Source organism: Camelus ferus, chromosome 2 (genome assembly GCF_009834535.1).
Source record: "Camelus ferus isolate YT-003-E chromosome 2, BCGSAC_Cfer_1.0, whole genome shotgun sequence".
In the NCBI taxonomy this organism is placed as follows: Eukaryota; Metazoa; Chordata; class Mammalia; order Artiodactyla; family Camelidae; genus Camelus; species Camelus ferus.
The window spans coordinates 81,353,011-81,362,802 of NC_045697.1; the positions used below are offsets into that span (position 1 = coordinate 81,353,011).

At 32.7% G+C, this 9,792-nt stretch overlaps 1 non-coding gene across 1 annotated transcript; it reads left to right on the forward strand.

Annotated features, from left to right (window-relative positions):
- The first annotated feature begins 5,205 nt into the window (after positions 1 to 5,205).
- TRNAS-AGA lies at positions 5,206 to 5,278 on the forward strand. Its single transcript has one exon. It is a non-coding gene; the product is annotated as a tRNA-Ser (tRNA).
- Positions 5,279 to 9,792: the final 4,514 nt, after the last annotated feature.

Genomic DNA, 9,792 nt, shown 5'->3' on the forward strand with positions numbered 1-9,792 from the left:
GTTCCAACAGAAGCTAATTCAGCGATCAGCTGCATTCCTCTCACACCATGGTGATTGATTAGATGCTCCTTGAGGATTTGCATAATCTTTCATTGTACAGTTGGACTATTTCCCACGAAATTCGAGAGTAAAATTCCACTTTGCAGCTATGACACTATACTGAAAGATTCTCTCTTGTGTGAAAAAAGAAAAGTTCATGGCAAGGTTTTCTCCGGTAAATACGTGCCAGTCAAACCCATGAGTTATGAACTCAACAAAATCCAAAGATGAGCCATAGGAAACTTGGAGAAATATTAGTGACCTACACACTCCTGAAATTAATAATAATATTTTAGATCATAATAAATGTTGGAAGAAGAACAAAATGAGTAGGCATGTGTGTGTTTAGTGTATAAATGGTTTCATTAATTGAGGCAAATTACTGGATTATTATGGAAAAGTTCTCTTCTACTCCCAGGATGGACAAAAATTAATTGTCCCATGTCTCATTTTCTACTCAGCAGTACAGGATGAAAATTATCTGCTATTTGTTCTCTTCTAACTCATATTAACTCACAAAGATATTATAAATTGCATTTAATTACATTATGTAAAATTCTTTGAAACCTTTATTCAGATAAGTACAAGATGAAAGCAAAGGTATCAAGTGTATCTCCTCATTCCAGGGTGTCTGATTCCCTGGGTTTTTCTTGCTTTTGAATCTTCTTTAGCCTCCACCATTCAATTTAATGAGATAAACTGTGTTTATGACAATTTGACCCAAGACCCCTTATAGGCTAAAGAACAGAGCTGCAAACTTTCCTCAAACCCAGAGTTCTTTTCTGGTATTTTTGTGTCTTTGGTGAGAAAAAGTTCTGCTTGAGTTGCTGGGGTGGTGTCAGTGACCCTTTCAGTATGCTGCAGGTGGAGGAGATTATCCTTCGAAGCACAGGATTTATTGATGATGTGGTCTTTGGGTGAATAATTTTAAGGCACTCAGTCTTACTAGTGCTATTGTGCTGCACAAGGTTTTGAGGTTAAGCAATCTGTAGGCATATGCTAAGTAGAGGCTAGAAAAAAAAATCTAGTAAATTATGAAGAATATCTACCAGTTATTTCATAACCTAACAACACTATCACTACTAAATTGTGGATGATGTGTCAGTTATTTTTTTTCAGGTGCAAAAGCTAAAAGTTGCTAAAGGAAAACTTTGTATTTTGAAACCCCTCAGAGAAGAGTCAAAGAACTACTTACTACCTTTAAAGAATCTTCGGAAGGCAAAGATGTATTTGAAGATCAAGTCAGGATTTCCACAGTGATTCACATCAAAATTCAAAATGGATAAATAAATTGCAGTTAAATACTTTAATGATAGCTTAATAAAATAATTATTATTAGGCCAGCATTATGCCAAACACTAACTACTGAGAGGTAAAATAAATTTAAAAAATGCATTGAAGATTTTCCATTTTATGTAAGCACCCATATTAATGTCTTTTTATTTACTCAAGTTTAGTCATCATTTCTGCCTTACAAATACAAAATGAAAATAAACATAAACATTTTAAAATTACTAAAGTTCTTTATCCTATTGACATATTTATATCCTTAGCATTGGTGATAACCATAGCTGTTGTGAACTGATTACAAGTGAAAGTTGTCGGTAGGTTTTTTTATCCAATATTAGTCTATAAACAATGCTTGTAGCTAAAGCAACAGCATTATCATTTGGAGTGTAATAAATAATAAAGTGAAACCACTCTGACAATGTAAGTGTTATATACAACATTAATGGAAGATATTAACACAAAGTATTTTAAATTATCTGTTAAAGACAAACTTCAAAATAAAAAAACCCAAGTTTCTGAGTTCAATTTCCTAGCAGGAAAAGAAAAAAAAAAGCAATTTACTGTTCATTTCTCATTCAGAAATAAAGTCTTGGCGACAGAGAGTCCTACCAGATATACCATGTATAAATGATGGAAACCAACTAAAAAGTGCTTTCTTTGCTACTCCTGGGGAAAGTTGGAGAAATTCATAGTGTCCATATTAAACAGTACAAATAAAATAATCCCCAAAATACCTTGAATGTTTATCTTATAATTTCCTTTGTATATTGTATTTTTATTAAAAAATTTATGTGAAAATTTTAATATTTATTATTTTAAAATCTGTTATGTTGGGGAAATTAAATGATCTTGAGTGTTGGAAAGAAGGAATGTGATATGCAAGAGAAGACAGGGAAGAATTATTTTCTCAAAGTGTTTTTTAATCAGTCAACTTGTGCTCCACGATTATAGGCCTTGCACTTAAGTTAGATATAGCATCTATCCAGTTAGCTTGTAATAATACACATTATGCAAAGCATTTGCCCACCTGCTCATAGTTGAATTCTATTATTTTTTGACATCCTACAAAGTACAGTATAATTTTTTCTTTATCTATTTAGACATAGGTCCAGGTCCTGAGATATATACTAAGCCCTTAATGGATCTTTATTAAGTTGAATTGAATTTGTTGAACAAATAAAGTTTTGGTACTCTATATATTTTAATTCAATTGCTATCAAAAACTCTTTTAAAAGAAGAATGAGTTTCCTAGAAAATTCAAAAAATGAATCATATGCATGGTTTTGAAATTATAAAAAATAAAACTTTGAAAATAGTCCATAATACACATTTAAAATGTATACAGAGCATATAAAGAATATATCAGTGCTTATTTATTCAGTAGAGGAAACAGGAAACAAAACCAAGACATATTTATTAAAGAAGAAACCCACTGTTTGATTTATGTGTCAATTCATTTTTATATGGTAAAAGTCAGAGGGTAAGTATATCTACTAACAGAAATAACAGAAGAATTCAGAATAATTCAGCAAACTTAACAAGTGCTAAAATATCCATTCATTATTTTTTTCTCATTAACTTCTTTTTTGTTAATTATTTTTAAAGGCAAGTTTTAAATCTATGCATGTACAATAAACAGAAATTTGCAAAGAAAATGCCAAAGAAATATTTACAAGTGCCTTGTCATTTCTAATTTTAAAACCCTTCACATGCATGTACAGATTATAAATAGTATAGTTTTAAATATGTATTTTTATTTTTCCAAGTTTCATTTCTCCTCCTTAATTCTACCATAGAAATGACAGTTTTGAATATGTACAATTTAAATACTAATTTATCTTACAGTTTAAACTACTAAAGCTCATGCGTGCAGGATTTTTTACCATGGTGCCACTTTCTTTCCCCTTTCCTTATAAAGATTTTTTTTTTTAAATCATAAGCAACTTTCCAGTTGTCCCAAGTAACACAGAAAGGCTCTAACTCTTTTTTAAAGGAAAAAGCATGAATAAGAGAAACTGCTATGTTCAAAGTTAATGCCTTGAGGGGAAAAGCCTCTAATTGGGCTGTGGGTGACTAGTACAAAAACTTTTTTTTCAAAGGAAAAAAAAAAACTTCTGCTAGTAATTACTTAGAGAAAAAAAAAATGTGAGAAAGACAGAGCATAAAGTCAGTTTAGCTCCACTGGAATCATATAAATGGTGAGAAAAATTAGTGACATGTATCATTAATTATATAAGAAGCACTCCAGTCTCAGACTTAAATGTTACCTTATTACACATCTGGATCTCTTGTTAGCAAGTTATTGAGAGAGGGGCAAATGGGAACCACAGGTTGGATGAAAGAATCTTCTTGTAGTGCATTGTTTTAGCAAGAGAGAGATCAGCATGTTAATGCTTCAAATAAATCCTTTGAAGACGCAAAGCTTGAAAGGCCAAGTGAGGGAACAAACAGACTAAACAGACCAATTCCAGTTTGGCTGACAACTGCCTAAAGGAACATGATTTTTAATAAATAGCAGATGTTGGCCAAGGCATTATTGAATCACAAAAATCTTTGTTGTATAGCAAAGGGTGAGGGGAGGGAGGACACTAGAAATTCAATTTATGATTATTCCATGGTCTGATCCCTGTTATGAGAATTTCCCTTTTTGAGGCTAAATAAAAGTGGTTAGAGTTCATAAAGTACATTAATTAGGTCACATCTCCATTGGGAGTCTCTTACCCAAGGAGAATCTTTAAATACTGCAAAGTGCTTCAGTGTGAATGGGGTATCTACCATAGGGAGTTTCACTTTGCTTCTTCATTTCTTTCTTCTCTTTGTAATGTGTTTGCCAAAATTTCATTATGGTTTAATGGCAACTTTCCTTTTGAAATAAGCCTTACGAGTCAAGTCATTTTATATCCTGTAATTTAAAGTCTGAAGTGCTCAAAATGAGAAACCTACTTGTGGGCCAGAATCCTAGCATCACGAGGATAAATTTGTAAAAACCTCTTTTGTCCTAAAGGGTATTTTGTTTCATCTGTTAGCAAATTCCTTTTATCTTAGGTATCTCAATATCATTTGTTTTCTGTCTGTTCCAGTCCTTTGAGGAAAGGCATCTCATCTATGAGCTCCTCCTGCTAATGTTCTGATCAGCATGGGAAATCTTAGTGTCTCACCAACCCTTCCTAAATCAGTTCTGTCCTGTTAGCTCCAATGCCTCACTCTAAATTACCATCACTCTGGGATAATTCACCAGACAGTCTCACTCCTTCTCCTATTTGGTTTCAGTATAGTGGTGTGTGTGTTGGGGGCAGGGATTGAGAGGGTGAGTTGTGAGCAATGGTATAAGCATATGACGTTTGAAAGCTAGCCAGCCATGGTTGAAAGTCTCCCTTATGCTTGAGAGGTGATACAAATAAACATATGAGATATATGACCAGGGTCAGCTTGTACTCCTCCTATAAGCCCAGAGGTGCCTTCTGTAACCACCTAGTAGTTAGGTATCCAGCACTATATTGCTATCATTACCTTTCTTAGAGAACCACACTAATTTTGAGTCCCCAGTCATAGTCCAAGCAATGAAGTCTTTGCTTTTTGAGAACAGATCATCTCCTCTCCATCTCCCCTTTTTTGAAAGTTATATCCTCAACACTTGGAGCAGTGTCATGGCATAAAGTAGATATTTGTACTTTCTTTAAAAATTAAACTTATGAATGAATGAATGAATGAATGAATGGTGGCAACTTAGGGTTAGGAAATGGGGAGAAGGGTGCACTAACTAATATTTATATACAAATACATTTTCAATGAAATCGTTGCACCAGTTCTGTGTTCCACAAATAGATGCAACAACTCAATTCAAAATGAAGTCACAAAAAGGAGTTATAAAGTGGGGGGAGTATAGCTCAAGTGGTAGAGCATATGCTTAGAAAGCATGAGGTCCTGGGTTCAATCCCCAGTACCTCCTTTGAAAAAAAAAAGAAAAGTAAATAAACAAATAAACCTAATTACCTCCCCTCCCCAACATAAAAAAAAAATTAAAAAACAAAAAACAACAAAAAAACCAAAGAGGCGTTATAAAGCAATTTTCCCCATGGATAATAAAACCCACATTAGTTTTCCTTTTTAGAACCCATGTCATTTAAATCTCCCTATTATTAATTACAAATAGAAAGATATTAGTAAGGATAAAGTCTTTATTTCTTCTTTAAATACTTTACATATAATTTGACTTGTATTTATAGAATCAAAGGAATGACACTGTAATTTATAAATGCTCCATCATATAATATGATTTGTCTATCTTTTATAAGTATCATTTTATTTTCAGGCTTTAATTGATACTTCCCCTTTCTGAATAGAAATTATCATTCATGAAATGACTATAAATTAACTGGAGTCAATAAATAGAGTACTCTGAAGATGGGACTATTTTACCAAAAGAAGACAAAACTAAATAATTGAATGCAATATAAAATAAATAAATTAAATAAGGTAAAATGAATTCTGTAATGAATAAAGTAAAATGATACTGTAAACACACTACCTAATGAAGGAATGATAAATTTGTTTGCTGGCTTAGCTGTCTGTATCTGTTAGAAGTTGAGAAAAAAAGCAGTAATGAAATTTAGAGGGGAAAGAAAAAGCATGTGATGAGCACAGAAGTGTATCAAAAAATATACTTATCACTCTACTAAAATCTTCAATATTTTAGGTTCCCATAGAGGGCAATATTGTATAAAAGATGGTGAACCAAGAATCTGCCAATTCATCTTTGTTGATGTGCTTTAAAGAAAACTGCTGTTACCATAAATTTGGTGCTGTTCTTCCCCTCAAACTCTGACTGATAGATAAAATGACGCACACAGAAACAAAGAAGCAGAGAAAATTAATTTGGTATCCTACTTAATGGTAGATTACTTGAGTGAATAGCCTCCAGTTTCACCTATAACTGGACTCAATCACCGAATCTCAGACAGTAGATTGCATTCTGTCATACAACTACCATACATATGGAATTATTTAGTCTAGTAGAAATATTAATGGAATAGTGCCTTTTTCAATGCCTGAAAGGTGAAAGGTGATCTAAAAATAAGAAAGCCATGTAACTATTTCAAGTCTAGCATCACTGAATCACAATAATCTCTGTTTAGTAAAAGGGTGTTGCATGAGTGAGACCTGGGTGACGTGGGGGAAGGACAGTAGAAATTAAACAGGGACAAAGCCATAGCACAGGGAAAAGGCATAGAGAATGGAATTTTATACTTAGCTATAGATCTTCAAGTTATTTCTATCACCAAATATGCATGCACTCACTTTCCTACCTCTCCTATAACTTGAAAAATAGTTGCTTCACCAGAAGTCCCTTCCTCTCCAAAAGACTAAATATAACTAACTACAACTTGAAGCATTTATTCTCAAATGACCTTTATAGTAACTGCTAATTTGTATTGAGATTATGCTGACAGTAGTAAAGGAAGGACATTGTGCATGTATAATACAGTTAAATCTCTATATTACTTTGAATACCCAATTATCTGTAGATTTCAATGCATGTGGTGATATGGAGCCCATGGATGATGGGGCATGCTCTAATGGTCTATCAGATATGCCTCAGATGCAATTCTGAAGGAGAGATGACTTTGTAAGTTTCCCTTGCTATATGATGTCCTTTCCAAGATTATTATGATGATTATCATATAGCAAATATTTCAAGGCTAACATAAATGAACTAAAATGAATAAAACTGTAAGTCAGATTTTTAGTCCCTGAGTCATAAGAAATAGAAAACTAGACTTTTTATTTAGGATATTGCCTTCTACATGAAGGTCAAACTAAAGTAAAATAAATTGTTTAGTTTAAATTAACTCATGCTAATCTTTAAAGTTCATTACTTATCAAGTACAATTCCTCAAGTCTAAATAACTAATATTTCCCAATCTGCCAAACTAACTAAGGGGTGTGTGTGTTTGCAATTAAGCAAAAGCTATATTTGAAGCAATCTAGTTTATATTCTTATCTCAGATTTCCAGATTATCCTGGATGGAGTTATTCCTCCAGCATGAACCACTCTTCCATGCCTACTGTTAGGGTGATGCAGGGAAACAAGCTGTTTGTCAAATTTAATGTTCTCTGTCATTGCTGTCAGCAGAAGTTTGTTTCAATATGCTTGCTTTCATAATACATTCAATGCCAAAATTATGTTATCTCCAAATCATTTTTAAAAGTACTTTAGAGTTTACAAAAGATGTTCCCATAGATTGTTTTGAGTCTCACAATGATTCCATGATTAATGCGGTATTGTGAACATTGTACAGGTTAAAATACTGAGACCCAAAGCAGCAAATCTGGAATCTACAAGAGGACTCAGTGACTCCCAGCCCTGTCATCTCTACACTATACCAAAGAGTTTCTCTGAATGGATCTGTCTAGACCACGCTCTTTTATATAATTCTATAAGCTGGATAGCCTTTCAGGTGGCCGTCTAAAACCCTACACTCTTTAAAACATTTGATGGGATAGGATTCATGCTTTCAACCTCTCTATGTGGCAAGTTATCAATAATTCAGTAACATTCAAATTTCAATCAGTTCCACAAATATCTGGTACACAAAAGCTTATCTAAATTAGAATTCGTCTAAAGGGCCATACAGCAAGAAGGATTTCAGTCAGGCTTTAGAAATACTAAGCAATATTGGGAATCATAGTTATTGAAATATGCTAATGGGAAAATAAAATAAGGGAAATTTATGAGATTTTTGCTTTCTTTTTTATTGAAGTACAATTGATTTATAATATTAGTTTCAGGCATACAACATAGTGATTCAATATTTGTATAGATTATAGTTCATTTAAGTTATTATAAAATATTGGCTATATTCCCTGGGTTATACAATATGCATCCTTGTAGCCTATTTATTTTATGCATAGTCGGTTGTGCTTCTTAATCCCTTACCCCTATCTTGTCCATCTTCCCTTTCCTCCCCTCATTAGTTTTATCTCTATATCTAAGAGTCTATTTCATTTTGTTGCATTTGTTTGCTTTATTTTTTAAATTCCACACATATAAATGATTACATGCAGTATTTGTCTTTCTCTGTCTGACTTACTTCACTAAGCATAACACCCTCTAGGTCCAGCCATATTATTGAAAATGTCAAAATCTTCAATCTTTTTTATGGCTGAGTAGTATTCTATTGTATATCTTTACCACATCTTCTTTAGCCATTTATCTATTCATAGACACTTAGGTTGCTTCCATGTCCTGGCTATTGTAAATAATGCTGCTATAAACATTGGGGTGCATGTATCTACTTGAATTAGTATTTTCATTTTCTTTGGATATATACACAGTAGTGGAATTGCTGGATCATATGGTGGTTCTATTTTTAGTTTTTTGAGGAACCTCCATATTGTTATATATGGCAATGGTATCAGTTTACATTATCCCCCCAACAGTGTCCTAGGATTCCCTTTTCTGTACAACCTTGTCAACATTTTTTTTATTTGTAGATTTTTGATGATAGCCATTGTGACAGGTGTAAGGTGATATGTCATTATGGTTTTGATTTGCATTTCTCTGATGATTAGTGATGTTGAGCTTCTTTTCATGTGCCTGTTGGCCATCTGTGTATCTTTTTTGGAAAAAAAAAAGTCTATTTATAACTTCTGCCCATTTTTAATCAGTTTGTTTTTTGTGAGGTTATACTTTCTGTGTACTTTTATTTAAATTATACAATTTTTTTTTTTTTTGGTGGAGATAGGAATGAATCAGAGAATTTCTCAGATCCATGCTATTGATATCACAGTCTAGATTACTGGTTGTCAGTTTTTTGTGACACACACAGATACCCACAGAAACAAGAGTTTCATACAACAGTTCTTACTATAACTATGTGCAGAGTACATTTAATACTTTACTTTTTGTTCTATTCAATCTTTTTCTATTTAATTCCTTTTCATAAACATTTGAAATGCTAACCTTTATCTGTTAATGTAAATGCATATCATGAGTCATCACCTGCATTTTGAAAAGAAATGAATCTGGACTCATATATATCTATAAACTACTGAATACAAAAAAATCAAGTCATTTCTATGATTTTATAATTGGAACTTTTTCTAACTTTTCCACTAAGCTGACTATTTTCATAAATCTTTTAAAAAAACACTGGTTTTATTTCACAAAGTGACCGTCAATACACAATGCCACTCTTCAGAGAATACAGGTCCAAAGAGGCAGAGCAAGTTAACATATGACCATAGAAACAAACAGAACTTTCAGTTATATGATAACACTGCCTGTTAATGTAGACAACAATAAAGTAACTAACATATTAATTCCCTTTAGGATTTTAATTGTTTGCAATTATAAATTTATAGACAAACACTTAGAAATCCCAAACTTCCAATTAAAAGGAGAAATGAGAAACCATAAAGCCATGAAGGAAGCACTCAGTATTTTTTCATGATTATTTGTGG